An 18,206-nucleotide genomic window follows, 5' to 3' on the forward strand; every position below is an offset into this window, starting at 1 on the left:
CTCAGCGCTGATATGGCCAGCCCTGAGGAGGAGAGGAGAGGAAAAGGAGAGCGAGGGAAGAGACCGGTGCACTGAAGTGGCCTGCCTGGCGTCAGCCTATCACCTCCTTCCCCTGCCGCACGCCCAGCGCACACTGGCCACCGGGAGAGAGAGGGACGAGAGAGGCAGACACAGCGAGGAAGAGAGCGAGCGAGCCATTGCTACTAAAGCCCACCCTGCTTGTCTGTTCTGTAAATATTAATTGCATTTCTCCTCTCCCATCCTCCTCCTCCTCCTCCTTCTCCTCTCCCTCCTCCCCATGTCCTCTTTTATTCTTTTTTTCCTCTCTCTGTAGTGAAAGAGGGAGTAATTTCATTACATTAGGCCAGCCAATCCATTAAGGGCCTTTTACCGGCTCTGTCACTGAAACAATTTCATTAAAAGGAAAGCCTCCGTAAATCAACCTACAGTCACGACTCTGCCTCCCGTTCCCGTTCTCCTTCCTTCCTCTCCCTCGCTCTCTTTTTTCTCTCTCACTACCTTCCCACTCTTCCTCTCTCACCCTCCCCCCCAGCTTGCTCAACGACTTGTTTGCCGGACTCCCAGATGCACCCTGTACCCCACTGTCATCCATCCTTAGCTTTTACTTTAATTTGCTCGGCTCTAGGTATTCAGCCCCCCCTCGCCGCCACCACCATCCACCACCATCCACCCGTCTTTCCATGAACCCAACAACCCTGAAACCTCCACTTCTCCCTCCCTCCCTCTCTCCTTCTTTCCTTCCCTTCCTCCCATCCATCCATCCCTCTGCGTCGTCTTCTGCTGTGGGGGAGCAGATGGATGGATCGCAGACGGAAAACGTACAAAGGGCAGACATTTTGAAGTATCTTCTTGCTCTTCTCATGTTTTTTTTTTTGATGAGTGGCATCCAGCCTCTTACACACTCAGACAGGTGGACACACAGTTGCAGATTCATGTAGTAAAAACATTCAAATACGCACAAAACTGACAGAAACACAATCAGGTTTTTTTTAGTTACTGTCTGCTCTCCAGACATTAGGACATAAAAGCATATCACTCCACCTTAATCTTTTCCTTCTTGTCCCCCTTTCCCATCTCATCTCTCTTCCTCTAGATCCCCCCCATTGCTAATCCCTTTTTCTTTGACTTCTGCGCTGTCTTCTCCTTTTTATTTTTTCCCCCCACATTTCCGAGCATTCGTCTTTTTCCATTTTTCATGTCCTCTCTCTCTCTCTCTCTCTCTCTTTCCATTCATAATCCATTTTTTTCTCCCTCTCTAGTGCCCTCTCCTCTCCTCTCATCTTTGATTCCCCTTCACCTTTTCTCTTCTCACACTCCATCTATCCATTGCTAATCCATTTCTTCTCCCTGTTTTCTTTTATCAACCTTTTAAATCTCCTTTTTCTTCTCTGCAGAGCCCTGCTATCTGCTTGGCACACTGCAGCACCTGTTATATCAGTCATGTCAGCTTTTAACCCTGAGGAAGGTGCTTCCCAAAACAGAAGCTAGGATTTCTGTGGAGGGCCACGGAAATTACATCAGAGCTTCAGGGGCGGCACATTTTGTTTGTATGCATGTTCGCCCGTGTGAGTCTGTGAAAAGAATCTTAGAGGTGAGTAAGTCCTCAGAGTGTCTGAAAAGTATATTTACTATAGCGCACCACAGGCACACCTCAATATACGTCTGCATTTCAACAGGTAGATGGTCAAAGAAATGCCCCAGAGTGGTCGCTTGGGTTGAGCTAAAATGTGAAGCGAATAAATGAGAGAAAAACGTGATAAACAGACATTAAAACGTTAAGTGTACAATGAGAATTATTCTACTATTACAGGTCTCGCCTCGTAACACAACCACAAACGCTTGTGACATTTACACACTTCTGAAAAGCTACCATTCAAAGCTCAATGTAATTGTCATTTTTTGAATATCATACTTCTAATTTGTCATTTCTTACGTGTTCAACACAGCACTGACATCCACCACCGTGGAACAGAAACCAGTTCACAGCAAAGCACATTTTTCGTGTGCTTTTTACCTGATATCGACCGGCTGCTAGCGGTTAACAGTTGGCATGGATTTGATTTGGACTCAACGACGTAAATATCAAACCGCTCCGTGCCCATAGGCCACGTTTGGCTCGCAACATAATTATTTCCAACCCTCCAAAGGCTTTCATAGACTGATGAGATGTTTTGATCCACTCTGATGCAATGCAATTATATTTTAGAGGTGATTTAGAGATAAGTTGTTTACCATCGTACCATGCCGCTCTTTATTAATTGAGCACGATTCGCAAAGATTACAAGGATCACCGACGTGGACCGCTAAACAGACCTGTGATCTAAATGCATGCGTGTACAAAAGAATAGTCTGACAGGGTTTGCGCTCTTGTCGTAAGTCACGCTTTGAAGCTAAGAGCTTTTCTTTTTTTTCTTTTTGTGCACTTGTTGAAATGGAGCTGTGTGTGTGTGAGCATCTGTTAAATGACTGGGGTCTAAAATATAGTGAGTCTGGGGGATTATCAACATATGGTTGTGCCATGTTTGTGTTTTATGTAATTAAAAGGTACGCAATTTTTTTTATTTAGGAAGGCAAACTGGCACACAGCCGGATCAGCCATATGGAGCTGCATTGCACTGCCAAAGTTGACTGTAGTTATTAATGCCTGTCTATTTTCAGAACTGTTCTTTTTGAGGCACATAGCATGAAGTGTCGGGTAAAGGCTGTCATTGATTCATCCATGTCATTTGATTTAAGGTTGTATGAATAGAAGGACACATGATAATGAGAGCTGATGTAACAACACGTGTCACGCAGGAGACTGAAATTCACATCAACAGCTGTTCACTTTTAAGTAAACTGTAATTACAGTCTTTGTCTAACCTTAACCAAGTGTTTCAACGCTCTAAATGTAACTTTGCCGTAGCTACAAGACCCCAAGCACTGCATAAGCACTGGACACTCAGTAATCTGGGGTTTCAGCAACATCAGCCACTATTAATGTTGGCTGAGATTTTGGTTGACTGCAAAGAAATTTCAACATTGACCATTTCTATACTGGGTGTAACTTTTGTTTCCCCCTTCTGGTCATGAAAGTAACTACACCAACACTGTCGATGCCTCATGACCTTATTTTCTGTTTTAGACTGTACTCCTTCCTCTCAGTGGTGAGTTTTGTCATTAGCAGCTCTTCATGGGCTCGTACCAGTTTTCTCCAACATAGACTCTTCCATACTTTTTAGTTGCCTACTCTGCCTCCTTCGATACGGTTGCTCCATCCATCCATCCATTTTCTATACACCGCTTAATCCTCATTAGGGTCGCGGGGGGGCTGGAGCCTATCCCAACCGACTCAGGGTGAAGGCAGGGGACACCCTGGACAGGTCGCCAGTCCATCACAGGGCCACACTTAGAGACAGACAACCAAGCACACTCACATTCACACCTACGGACAATTTAGAATCACCAATTAACCTCAACATGTTTCTGGACTGTGTGGGAGGAAGCCGGAGAACCCGGAGAGAACCCACGCTGCACGGGGAGAACATGCAAACTCCACGCAGAAAGATCCCGGTGCCCCCACCGGGACGCAAACCGGCAACCTTCTTGCTGCGAGGCAACAGTGCTACCAACTGCGCCACCTTGCAGTCTGGTAAACCAGTCATTGCTGAATAATGTACAACACATTTCTATCTGTGTGCTAAAGTAGGAATGTTGCCACAGAAACCAGATTTAAGATTCTGTGAAGTACATAGGGATTCGTTTAAAATTACCCATGTTTACATTTTCTTAATAAATGACTTTTTGTCAAAATGACTATTGACTGGTGGCACTAGCAGTGATTAATTGTGACCAGGAGCTTCGCCTAGTCAGCAATTTTGGTTGCCTAAAGTCTAACCAAACCTTGGGTGCAAAGTTGATCATAAAACACTCATATGTTTCATTGTCGCTCCGTCTTTTGTCTCTCAGTGTTCATCACGCGACGTCTTAATGTGAGTTTAGAAGAATCTCACCACGTTGCAGAGCGAACAAGGACTCGCAGGAAATCGGTGAAATATCTTCAGATCTTCAGTTTTCAATGGAACTCTGAGGGACCGTCTTTTGATTACTTTGAGAGCATGTTATAAGTTTCCTCCAGAAACCTCACATCTGTAATTTCCCAGAATAGAGAATAACTACTGGATTCATATTGCTAGCCATGTACTTCATCTTCCATCTTCATCCACGGTAAACGATTTCATCATCTGTGATATGATTGGATTCCTCTGACAGCTTTGTTCACCAAGCACCCTGATTAGCAGTGACATGATTGGTATCAATCTGGGATGAGGGCGACTTTGTCTGTGTGGGCTCTATATTTGTACCGCCATGTTGCATTCGTAGTCCTTGTGTGCTTTGGCGTGCTCCAATCATAGATGTTTGTTGCAGAGGATACAGAGGGGGTCCAAAATTTAATTTCCTTCCATATAATTAGTTAGTGTGTTTAATCATGTCTATCATAAGGCCTATTGGCAAACTGATTCAGGGCTTCCCTCTGCTACCATCTGGAGCCCCGGGAAGCACACACACACATAGACACACATAACAGTGCTGCCGCTGCACGAATCTATCAGTGAGCAACCAGTAACTGAGTAATTAATGAAAGGCCAGAAGACGGGAAGGAGGTTACACTGTAACTACGTTTCCATCCACTGCATTTCAACAATAAATGCTTCATCAAATCAGAAAATTAACATGCAGCTAATTAAAAATCATCACAAGTTCTGCCTGGAAATTTAAAAAAAAAAAAAAAGAGGGGGGTTTGGTGCAGAACATTTTTGTTGATAAAGAATGAATAGTGATGGAGACACACTGGAAACAAAGTGAATGAACAATGATGCAGAGGATGTTTGATTATTACTGCAAGACCTCAACAGAGCATTTTGTTCAGGCCATTGTTAAGCAAATGACAACAGAAACTTTCCAAAATTCATGAGAGACTATTTTGGGTTTCACATTACAGCTTGAAGCTTTGTATTTGTTTGATAATTGTCTGGTGCTCACTTGCAGGAATTTTGTGGCTTTCTATAGTTTAGAATTTCTGTAGGAGCCAACTGTGCTGATAAATGTACAGTTACATTGATTTAGGTGATATTTATGAATGCTAGTGGGGTGGAACTTCAGATATATCACAGCTAGAAAGCATTTGGTGACAAATAAATGAAATTAGTCACTTTTGCTATAAACTTTTAGTCCGCCCAACTTTTAACTTTCAAGTGAAGCAAACTAAAGACTTTCAGAGAATCCATCTGTTATTGGAAGTTGTGACAGCTCTTTACCTTTCTTTAGCTTTCTTTGGAGAGTGCCAGTGTTTTGCAGAAGAGTTTTTTATTTTTATTTTTTTTGCCATCCAGAGTGCATATCATTGAACATCCGCATTTGAGGATTAATGCAGTAAATTAGGATTTGAACAATACATGAAAGGCTTTGACTTGCAAATGACACATTTGCTTTCAGGGATGTTCAAGGGTACAGGAAGTAATGTCATGTTTTTCACATAATCACAAGTCCACTTCTGTGGACTGAGAGCCAAACATGCTGCCAAGGACACCAAGTGGCTTTTCCATCCAACTCTCTTTCCATATCAGATTAATCAGAAATAAATAGAAATGTACATTTGCTTGAAGCGTATTTCACATTTTTAGAAATCTGTTAGCCAGAAAAAATTAACAGTGCAAAGAGATAAAAACATATTTGTCAAATGTTAAAGTTCAGGTTGTACAAAGGCAGCTCTACAAAACCCTAAAATCTAATTTCATGGTCTGACTCTAGCTGAAACTAACCACATATTTTAAAGGTTGTGTTTTCCTGCCAGCGTTTAAGTAAATTTTATATCAAAACTGAATTACAGTTCCTATCACTGCAATGAAAAATACAACCGTTGGAGCAATGCTGTCTACCTACATAAATATGATACAATTCAGACAAAGCTATTGACATTTTCTCTCTGCTCCATACTGATCATGACCTTTAATGAATTAGCCACATCCTGCCATTCACAGAGGTGAGTAGCGGGGAATGATGGGAATCTGAGTACGCCGTTTGAGAAAGCTAGCTATCACGTCTTCATTCTTCTTCAGCATTATTGCTCTATGTGTCATAATTATTTAGGGATGTTCTGCTTGAGAAAGGAAGCTTGTTACTGATCTTTTTCGTGTATTTTAACGCCTGCTTTCAGCTGCTCATTGTTGCATTTTTGGTAAACATAAAATCAACTGAAGGCAAACGTCTGCAATGGCGGAGACACACAACAGTGCTGGTGTGTGTGTGTGTAAGTGTGCATGTGCACGCAGACGACACAATGTTCTCACCTCTCTCTAAGGCGCTGTAGTCATAATTCAAACAAACGGCCATCCTGCACTGCATTGTGGGTAGGGAAGCATGAAGCATGGAGGTGTTTTACGAGGGAGAAAAGAAAGGAGAGGATGACAGGAAGGAGAAAGGTAAAGTACTAGAGCCATCGGGTGGGCTCTCTTTTTTTTATTCTTACACTGATGTACTCTATAGTTGTATTTTGTATTTTGCTGAAGAAATTACATCTTACATTGTGTGAGCACATTCTTCCAAAGCACCTGGAGGTAGTATGAGTGTGTAGATGTGCAGCATGGGTGGACCCAGCGGGAAAACTGAATTAAATTTTATCACAATAAAAAAGTGGGTAAGAGAGCGAGAAGACAGGCAGATGGAAAACAAAGTACAATATGAGGACGTGATGGCTGCAAAAGATAAAAAGCGTGTCTGTGTGGGCACTGAGGTGTAATGTGAGGGCATATGAAACAGCTGCACCTTATCTGATGTGTCCATGCTTCTCTGTAATCCAACTACAGCTGTATGCCTCCGAACACGACTGACTCACATATGCTGTGATTTAGGCGTGACTATAACTGTACACATACAGTAACTGTGGAGGATCAGATTTATCTCCTCAAGATGAGCGAAGACCATCGCAGCTGCCAACTACTGAATGCGGTAGTATAACGCCTGTATGTCTTAAAAACAAAGGCTTAACTAGTAGTCTGGTAAAATTCTATCATGTTACGATCCACTACATGTGTCAGACATAAACAGTTTTAGAGGATTATTCTGCTTTCGTTGTTGAATGTGTCCAGTTTAGGGTGGAATTTGAGTGGGGTTATCACATCTTGAGATTGTTGTTGTTGACCAATCACAGACAAGTACGCAAAATTGCATTTAACCCTCTGACCCCAGGACGTTTTTTGTCACAATTTAACTCATTGTGGGCTCCTTTTTTTTCTCTTGCAATATAAAGACCTGCACCTCTGTGTAGTATAATACAGTTATAATGCCATGAATGGAGAAAAAAAAAGCAAAAGTTGCACTTCTTTGATAACTCATTTCGTCAAAAAAAGAAAGAAAGAAAAAAAAAAAAAGATGTACCACATTTTGCCAACAGGTGTTAGAAATACTGGACAACACTGGTAGCTCCACTTGCTATTTATATCTAACTATTTGCATTTTTAATTTGCTTCCTTGTCTCCATTTGGCTCTGTGCAAGCATAACCTTCAGCTCAGTCCAGTTTAGCCAGACAGTCCAAGAATTTTTATCACATGACTGTTGATTGCAGTTAATTGAGTCTCTAATAGCTTCTTGTAGCACCAAGAAGTGCCAGCGTTTTTGTTTCTATTTATGACAAACGCTTGAGCACACCAGCTCACCTACAACTCTGTTTAAACACTGTAAAACTACTCCACCCCACAGTATTACTAGTTAATAGTAACTGGGTGTCGCTATAGCTCACCGGGTTAATCTGGTGTCCCTTATGCAGGGCTACAGTCCCAATATGGAGGCCATGAGTTCGAATCCCACTCATGGCCCTTTCCCACATGTCTTCCCTCCACTTCCCTGTCTCTTTCTTACTGTACTGTCAAATAAAGGCACAAAGGCCAAAAAAATAACTGGACATGTTAAGACTATTTAAGGACAAAAAGCTATTTGCTAAAATAACGCAAAAAAAATAATCGTGCACATGCTATTGCGGCACATTCTGCACATGGCTGATTAAAATCATGTTGCATATCGAAACATGATCTGTGTGATGTTCACAATGCACTCCTCACTTTAAGTTTGTCACAATAATGTGCAGTATACTTGCTGGAAGGCCGGGACACTGCGACTGGACCTAACATAAGGCAGAAGCAACAGATGGCCTGCAGTAGTGCGATACGTTAAAAATATAACAACACATCCATTTTTGCATCTTTGACACTGGTGTATCAAGGAGGTAGTTACTGTTACAATAAGTCAAATAGCAAGAAATCATTTAACTTGAGGGTAGTTTCCAATCCGCCAAATGAAATGTATTCTCCGTTTGTCTTATGGTGGGGGTGGTGGAGCAAAGGGTCAGGCAGTTTTCTGAGATATCTCTCGTTGCTATTTAGGAGCTATTTTTGTATTTCTGCCTCACCGTATGTTACCACTTGTCACTTCCGGTGTGCAGAGAAATGTTTGCCAGTGATTGCACATGGCACACATAATTTAAAAAACCGGGAGATTCGGCACCATCTTGTTTTTCAGATGGATTTTTTCCATGTTGCATTCTGACTTTGTAATAGGAAATGTTCAACGCAAAAGACCCTGCACTGACAAGTTCACAGGTGTGGTTAACATCACGAGCCTTTGTGGCGCAGAGAAAAGGCATGACATGGTCAAACGAGATCAGAAATGCTGAGGCGGGATTAGATTTTATAAAATCTGATTAGATATGATAAGATAAGCATACAGAATATGATGCACGGTAGCCAGAATAAAATATCGAACGTATAACAGGAATTTTGGCACAGTGTTTTCTGTCCATTTAAACTCCATATTTACCTTTATCATTTGTAGTTTGACTGACGGGTTGACTTTAGGGGAATGACAGGACCCGCAGTCAGCACAATGTATAGGACAGCTCGCAGACACACACACAAACACCTACACCCAGATGTATGGCATATACCTGTCTCCTTAGGTTAGCAGAGGACTACAGTAATCGTATTTGCCAGGTTCTTGGCTGTTTCAGCAAAGCAGTCATCTGATAGTGGGGTCGGAAGGGTCTGCGTGCATGTGTGTGTATGTGTGTGTGTGTGTGTGTGCATGAAAGACAAAAAAAAAAAAAATCCAATAAATGGCATACAATGCTATAGTAGCCACTGGGCAGCTTGAAAGAGAACAACCAGGAGAAAAAGATAGAGACCCTACCCTCTAAGAAACAGAGTGAGAGAGACAAAAAAAGAGAGGGAGACATAGATTGAGAGTGAGAGAGGCAGCGAAAGAGACAGAGGAGAGGGTGAGAGCAAGGGAAAGAGAGAGAGAGACATATGAGAAAATCAATGCTGTGTCCACCAGGGACAGAATGTCATGAAGGTTTTTTTACTCTGTGGTATAATGGAGGGTTGGAGCTTTTTACTGCAGGAGTCACCTTGTCTAATGGAGGGAGGGATGGAGGGATGGTGGGGGGTTTGGAAAAGAGTAAAGAGGGAAATAAAAGCAGGAGAGAGGGAAATTAAGGTTGGGGACTAGTTGGAAAGGAGCTGGGAATTGAGGAATGGGGAGAAAGCAAAAGGAAAGGAGGCAAGAATGAGACGAGGGACGGAGTGAACAACAGAGGGGAGCACGGAGAGATGAAGATGGAGAGCAGAATAAAAACAGAGACAGAGGAACGGAGGTAAAAACGGCAACATTTGGCGGAGAGAGAAAGAAAACGGGGAGGAAAGTTTGACGGACGGACGATAAGAGAAACGAGAGGTAGACTAATGGATGATGGGAGTGTATAATTGTTGCTAGGAAGGACTGAGGATAAAGATGTGATGTCAGATAAAGGGAGAGAGTAAGGTAATGGAAGACGGGGAAAGTGATGCAATTTGAGGGGGAGGAGAGGAGGAGAGAAAACAGAGGAAAAAATGAAAAGGAGAGAACATGAGACAGTGGTGGTGACAGGAGGAGCAACCAGAGAAAGGAAGGCAAGCAGAACAGGGAAGAGGAGGAGAAAGTGGAGGTGGTGCTGCAAGACGTCAAAAGAGGAGGAAGACCAGATGAATGATCTTTATATAGTCGGTCCTAATTCCAACAGGAAAAAAAGCAAAATGATTCACCTTGTAGGTCAAAGCTATTTAGTGCAAAACATTTTAACAGGAGGAGAGACATTTTTACCGTCCAGTTTGATTGATATGACTTTATAGCTTTGGCACAAAGTGGGGAGTCGTGTTACAGCAGCAAGCCTGGTGTGAGAACGGTAAAGGGAGAGTGCAGCATCGTAGAGCGGTATATATATATATGCATGTAAAGTCTGGAAAAATAGAATTTCATCTACTGTGCATTGTAACTGACCAGTGGGACAGCTGCAGGAGACTGTGGCTATACTGGGCAGCACTCATGTGTGTTAATGTATTAATGTGATGCTGGGAATCACCAAAAAAAAAAAAAAAGAGCTCGCGCACTCAGCAAACCGTCCCTGGATAAGCACAGCTTAAAGACATTAATCTCAAAATGCAAGGTGCTGTGAGGTCACAGCTGAGATGTGATATGCTCTGCAGTTGTTTGCTTTCTGGCACCAAACTTCAAATGGTTGTGAAATACTTGAGTAAGTCTAAGGTCAAAGAGGTAAGGTGGTGTGTAGCGTTTAGTTTGGATTGTGTCCGATGTGAGAAGCGAGAGTGGATTAGATGATCAGAGGCCAACCTGAACTCAAAGGTTTGGAGTCCAGCCATGAGAACTGACACTCGCTTACTTACAAACACACACACAGAGTGCAGAGTAGAGACACTTTCAGGCCCATTTAACTTAAGAGTAATAATCTCCTGTGGACTTTGGCGGCCACGTTGAACTTACATCACACTTGGGAGAGGAAACTAAGCAGAGGAGCACATTTGCCTGTAGCCTAACTCTGAATTACTGATCTGTGCCAAGATGCATATTAATCAATTCACAGATTGCCCAATGAAAATGTGCAAAAAGCACATAATGTAGAGCCTAAGAATCCAAGGACACACAAGTTCCCAGTTTGAAATGATGGATGTGTATCTGGCCTGTTTTACTGAGGTGCTGGAAATAAAGTCATGCACTTGTTGTAATTCTCTCTGCTCTTTATAACCTTAGCTGTTGATTTTACTAGAGGATTGAAATGCTGCGATGATTGCAGCAGCCCACACTTGGCCCACAATGTCGAGCCCCATTTATCTAAACTCATTTCTTTAGACTTTAGTTTGATGTAGAGAGAGATTGAAAAAATATTGCAAAACCCTCATGGAAAAAAAGGACCAACAAACTGGTCTTTGGAGTAACTTAATCCTAGTTACGACCAAGGTGGGTTTTATAGGGTTGAATGTCAATTAGCAGCACTCGTCAGCTACCCAAAGAATCTGTAGTTGACAAAACAATCTCACCAGTACGGTTTGTTCAACAGCTTTCCATCATATCACATTGCATTCATCAGTATTTGTAGATATAAAGTTCTTTCTGGTGACTTAAAAAAAACAAAACACAGCTTCAAAATCCATTCTCAAACTTTTAAGTAGCGGTTGAGAAAATAAATCTCACTACAAGGTCCATTTAGCAGCTGATCCGACGCTTTAGATCCTATAATCCGACCGTCATCAGTAGAATGAAATTAAATAACTGGATGAAATGAATGAGTGAAGATCTGTTTTCATTTGTCTTCATCAGCAGTAGTTCAATGGATAAATAGGACAGAAACAATTAGCATGCAATCAAATATGACCCACCTTTGTTTCTGTGCATGCACTTATGGTTTATTACTTGCAAAGTTAAAACCTGTTTTTGAGACATCTCTGTCTACTTTATTTACCCGGTGTGGTTGTAATATTTCTGCACATGACAGGTGTTAAAAAAAGGATTATTTATTCGCACTGCAATGCAAACACGAGTAAAGACAACTACATTAAGATCAATCAATCACGATACAATCATCCCCTGAGTCACTGTCTCCTTCTTTTTCTTTCCATCTCATTTAACCAAAGAACACTGTTTGTTTTTTTCTGTCAGTCAGCAGCTTTGGTAGTGAAATAAAGCTTGGAGACGGATGGGTTATTATCTTTTTGCATCTTGTAGTTATTATGCGCTGTTCTGTTATTCTATCTCATCTTCTCTTCGTCTCTTCTGTCATTTCAGTCATGTCTGATAAAACACAACAGCAAACCTCAATTTACTCAGAGAAGATTTGTTGAGCTAATCTGCTGTTTTTTTTTCCCCCCCTGCTGTTTCAGTTTCATTGTCTCATACTGTTTATAAACCTGAATTCTCCTCCATAACCATGAACTGATGCTGATAACTGTACTTACAGTACACAACACAGGTGCACCAACCCATGTGCACTAAAATTGTATCATCTCTCAGCCCCTGCATTGTTTCTAAGTTGACAAGTAGTATTTCCTCTTATGAGCAAGCAAAAACAAATACTTTTAGAAAAACTATATTGAAAATACAGGCCCCGAAGTAAAAAAAAAAAACTCAATGCAACAAAAATGAATACACATGTGATGACTGACACACAAGTTAACAAACCTTTTTTTTGTACACAATTGAGTGTGACTTCCAAACTGCCGAACTGCATAAACATGGTTATAAAATGGCCTGTAACCACCAGAACCCTCTGAACTTTGGTTCAATGGGCTGTTTCTATCTGCATGTCTGCATCATGGCTCCACAGGGAAACAAAAATTACAAGAGGAACTAAAAAAAAGTGTCATCTTAAGACTTGACAAAGACATAAGAGGATACGGGAAGATCTGTGGCCAACTAAAAATCATGTGAAACACAGTTGCAGCAGTAATCAGGAGGTATAGAACGATAGTACCCTTAATCAATGCTGCAGTGGTCGTACTTCTGAAATGACACCATGAACAGTCTGCTACTTCTATCACTGAAACACAGCAGGTCAGCAGCTTTAGACATGACTCAGGGGTTACCCACTCATACGAGGTGAGTCAGAAAAGTTCCAGGACTGGTGACACAAAAGATATATTTCAAACCCAAACCCAAAGCACATCTACAAAGAGATCCTGCGCTGCTTGTTATGTTCAGTGCATGAGAAGAGGCGAGAGTTGTGGCAGGACAAGTGGTGGCTGCTTCACCATGACAACACATCTGCTCACAACGCCCTGAGCATCCAACAGCTCCTGGCTGAACATCGCCGTGCTGGAGCAACCTCCCTACTCACCCCACCTGGCTCTGTAGGATTTTTTCCTCTGCCCCAAGCTAAAGGGGGTCATCAAGGGGACCCGTTTTGAAGATGTGGACGACATCAAGATGGCTGTGATGACGGAGCTGCAGAAGATCCTGGAAGAATCCTTCCAGGAGTGCATGGTGGTGTGGCACAGAAGGCTGGGAAAGTGTGTTAGACCCCAGGGGGATACTTGGAAGGGGAAAACTTGTAGTTTGTAGTTTGGATTTGAAATCTATCTTTTGTGACACCAGTCCTGAAACTTTTCAGACACACCTTGTATATTTAATGACAGCTTAGGCAATTGCCTTTCGATCAGCATGTTTGCTGTGAACCGGACTCGGACTGCCACAGTGCATGCATAGTCTTGACAGTGAGGCACGGATTTGAGAAAGTAATGATACAGGCCTGCATGAGTGGGAAAGGAGTTGACTCCCTGTCTCAAGATACCTTGCAGAAGAGAAATATTCCAGCATGATAACAATCCAAAGCACACTGCCAAAATCACACAAGGATTTCTAAAGAAAAAGTAGGTGAAAACAGTGTGTCGTCTAACTTGAATCCATTAGAATTTCTTTGGGGTATTGTAAAGAGAAAGGAAGAGCAACACAAACTCTCACGCCAAGAGCAGCTGGAAAAAAAATTCATCTCTTAAAAAATGGCACATCTCTCTCTAGAAATGTATGCAACACTAGTATCCTTCATGCTGAGGAGAATTGAATCTCTGCTCAGAAATAAAGTCTTTTGTTGCACTGAGTTCCTTCTGAGAGGCCTGCAGGTTTAGTTCGTTAGTTTTTAATTTTACACCCTGCTGTTCAACTCAGAAGTTACGCAATTACTGGAAGGTGATACAGTTTTGAATCACTTGAAAATGAGGTGACATTGCACCGGGGTGTGCTCACTTCTCTTCTATTCTACTCTGCTCTATTCTGTCTGTCTTTATCGAACTCTCTCACATTGAGGACATTGCCCCAAGAGTCTGTCTGGTAGTTTAGAGGCAGGATTGATCAGCCATTATTGATGAGAAGTATTGATTAGGCAGCATATCGATCAGGGTATTGGTGATTTGGACATCATGAATAAATGACAGGGGGGTATTGAGCCGCTGATGTGAGGACAAAACCTCTCTGGAAAAGGGACGAAGCAGAAAGAAGATGAGAAAAGTGGAATGGGGGGAGGTGTGAAAGTGCAGAAGAAGGAAGCAAAGGGCGGTGGAGGTTGGGAGGAAAGAAAGGTTGCTGGAGAGGAGGAGGTGGAAGGATGATGGAAATACCAGATGAATCACATGGAAGTGGAAAATGTGTCAAGGTGTTCAATTTGGTAGCTTACAACTACATTTTAACAGGATATCAGGCACATAAATCACTGGTTTGGATGCCTTATCTAGTTTTATGTACAGTACAGTAAATTCATGCATCATCCTTTAAGTTAAGTTAAGTTAAGAGACACAGCATATCAAAGATAACCTTGTAATTTCCACTAGAAATCTAAATTATAAGTTATGTGAGATTGAACAGCATGCATGTGTAATGCACGACCCATCAAGAAGCACAAAGAGTTTCAGGAAATATTAAGAGAATGTGAAGCAGTATTGATTTTTCGAAAAGAAATAATGAAAAAAATTAGGCTCAATGTCACAGAAAACCAAGAAGAAAAAAAAAGTAAGAGATGCAGGAACACGAGAGGAATGAGGGAGGACAAAAGCAGCTGAAGGAAAGGAAAGAAGAAGAAAAGAGCGCTTGTGCTTACAGGTTCTTGACGCTGGTGATTCCTCTGAAAGCTTTCCTCGGAACCGCCTGGATCTGGTTCTCGCTGAGGTCTCTGGAAACGGAGAGAGACAGAAGACGGACAGACAGAATGACAGGACGCATTAGTCGAGGTATTCGGCGCACTCAGAGATATGGGAAGTCAAAAGATAAACAAAACCGCAAACATTTGATCTATGCCACACACACACACACACACCTTCACAGCCACACACACACACACACACACACATACAGCCAATTACAGAACAAAGGCACAGAAGGAGAATGAGATGGAGGGAGAGGGAGAGAGGAAGGATGATATGACATTTATGATCAGTGGAACAATTTGGTCCAAAGAGCTTCAAAGACAAAAGGAACTATCAGAAATACTGCTGGCATGAGTCCATCTGCTGGCTACAAGTTTGTGTGTGTGTGTGTGATTAATGTAGAGGCAGTGGCAGCAAAAGAATGAAGAAAGAGGAATCAGAATAAAAGGCCAGTAAATGTGTGTGTGTGTGTGTGTTTCATATGTTTTCAATGTTTTTTTTTCTTTACTCTGGGACTCCGACGGTGTAGCGTTGCTTAAAATGAAGCAATCATACATCTTGTGAGAAACTGAAAAGCACACACAAGCGCACACAGAAACACCTTTTAACAGCACCATCAAGGACCTTTTTTTTTTTCCTCCTCTTTCTCTTTACACACACCAAACATGCAGTGCAGACAACATCCTCACTAATTCTCTTTCTCCATATTGAACATCTCCATGAGCCAGATGATTCCTGACATGACACAACAGCCCGCCTTAACTCTGTTAGTGTTGCATGTGGGGAAGAAGGGGTGGCAGGTAAACAGAGTTCAGAAAACACAATGCAATTAGAGAGAGAGAGTAAGAAAGGTATGAAACATCAGCCGAGCTAATCACTCCATATTCCTGCCGGTCAGTCCTGAGCCGAAAGCTCACAAAGCCAATCAGCGGCAGCACATTAAAACATGACCACGCATGTTAGATAATCAGCATACACTTAGATAATCACAGCAGAGCAGCACAAAAGAGCAACAGACCTCCGCCTGGACTTTCCTTTTCGACCTTGACACACAAACACACACACACACACATACACACAGCATGGAAATCAGCCAGGCTCTCTGTGGAAAAAGGCAATTACATACCACTCATATTCATAACATTTTCTTGTCACACAATTAAGAAACGCTGCCTCTTACTGGTCAATTTTTTTTTGCAACCAGACAAGCACACACACACACACACACACACACACATGCATCTAGGAATTACCAGTCGCGCATGCATCCTCCGTACACTTAAGCTATCTAATTTACACACACATGCATTCATGTACACAGGAGGAAAATGGGTTGTGCATTATTCTAGAGCCAATCAACTTTTATTAGTGCTGTGAATGTTAATTGGCAAGCCGTGCTCGGAAAACAGAAAACTCATTTCCTCAAACTAACAAGGTTTCATCGTTTTGGATGCTTCCCTTTCAGCTTTGTGTTTTCTGGCTCATTCCTTTTGTTTGACAAGAGATGAGCGTTCCCTGTTTTGTCTCTGCAGGCCTTGATGGGAAAAGTATGTGCCTGGCATTGTATACTCTTTAGGCAAAGAAAATATGTGCTTTTATGTGCAATTTTGCTCAGCACAAAAGAGCACAAGAAAGGCAAACATTTGACAGACAGGAATGGTATTATGATATTTTAATGTGCAGCACAGCCGGAAAATATTCCTCGTGTTTACACTTCTTGTTTTGAAGGTTTTGACACTTTTTGGGTTTGGTGATGTTTTTTTGCCTTTTTTTTTCTCTTTTAACTGAAGGGAGGTTCTTTTTTTTTCTCTCTTTGTTGCTCCAACGCTGGAGCAAATGGGAAACAGACAGAAAGCAAAGCTGTTATCAGCCTTGATTTCAATCCTACAATCCCATTCTTTATCAGTCGCCATTATCCATCATTCTCGCCATCTATCTACCTAACTATCGAACTATAGCCTTGAATTTATCTAGTTTATCTCTATCTTGTATGCATCTCTTTTATATGGCTCTGCCCTCTGTGGACTGCTGACAAACACAGTGGAGAATGATAACAAAAAAACAAGAAAGCAGGAGAATGAGAGCAAGATAAAGGAAGGGAAAAGCATTAAAAAGTCATATTTCAGAGAAGTTCCATGGCTAATAAATCTTTTATTGTTTTGTTTACCCACCACAATATTTATTTGTTATTTCTTCTAACAGAATGAAAACCATCCAAGTCAAATAAAAGCTATTATGAGACAGTGTGTCTCTCTGTTGGCCTTTATGACTCCAGCTGAGTGACTGACACCAGCTCCAGGAGTCCCACGGGCCCATGTGATAAAACTAGAACATCCTTGAATTAAGTTTTTGTCATAAGGGTGGGTTTCTGGTTGTCCGTTTGTGCATTTGGTTTTAGGGTTCTGGAAACGTTTTAATGTCCAAGCTGCACCCGTCGCTGTAGCTGCTCTGGTGACATTTCTGGAGGTGTAAACTAAAGATGGACACCTCTTTAACATTTGATTGGAAACTAGAAAAATACAACTTGGGATCTCAACAAGCACAGAGAGAGATGGCTGCTATTCCTATAATTTTCCTATAATTAGATAAAGTGTGTATTAGTCTGATAAACATGTTTGAAATAACCGTTTCTTTCAATTTGCACAGAGGCAAATTTTATCAGCTGGAAGTGGAGACAAACAACTCATGCCAGTTAACCTCACAGTGTCCTATTGGTGAGTCAGTCATTACAAACTCATGCTGTGCTTCCAGACCTTATTCAATTCCTGTCAGTGTGATCACCGTATAGATTTGTTCAAGAGTTAAAAAAAAAAAAAGCTGATACTGTCAGTCAGCAAGGAGCAAGATGGTTTCAGAAACCTTGAAGCTACTTTAGAAGGGAAAAAGGGGAGAAATGTGCAGGTTAGGGGATGAAAGTTGCCCAGATTAAGATCTGATAATAGGCATTGTGATAGGCAAGCAACATTTGTTTAGAAGGTCATGAAGTGAGCAAATGAATTGTCACTACATGTACAGCTGAACCACAGATGCACACATTTAGGAAACAATTCAACGAGCAGCCCCTGAAAGCTGCTTTTAATTTCTTAACTGTTCCTCTTAAATTACACATTAATTATTTAATGTGCAACTAAGTATACATCCATCCATCATCTATACACCGCTTAATCCTCACGAGGGTCGCGGGGGGGCTG

The 18,206-nt window shown here is 41.7% G+C and overlaps 1 protein-coding gene across 1 annotated transcript in view; it reads right to left on the reverse strand.

Annotated features, from left to right (window-relative positions):
- LOC103370144 (slit homolog 3 protein-like) overlaps positions 1-18,206 on the reverse strand; it is a gene marked incomplete at its 3' end in the record, with an annotated part of 187,157 nt that overhangs the window by 60,932 nt on the left and 108,019 nt on the right. The window contains exon 3 of the mRNA XM_008299081.1: positions 14,970-15,041. The remainder of the gene's footprint in view (positions 1-14,969; positions 15,042-18,206) is intronic.

Source organism: Stegastes partitus, unplaced genomic scaffold, assembly GCF_000690725.1.
Source record: "Stegastes partitus isolate 25-593 unplaced genomic scaffold, Stegastes_partitus-1.0.2 Scaffold1379, whole genome shotgun sequence".
In the NCBI taxonomy this organism is placed as follows: domain Eukaryota; kingdom Metazoa; phylum Chordata; class Actinopteri; family Pomacentridae; genus Stegastes; species Stegastes partitus.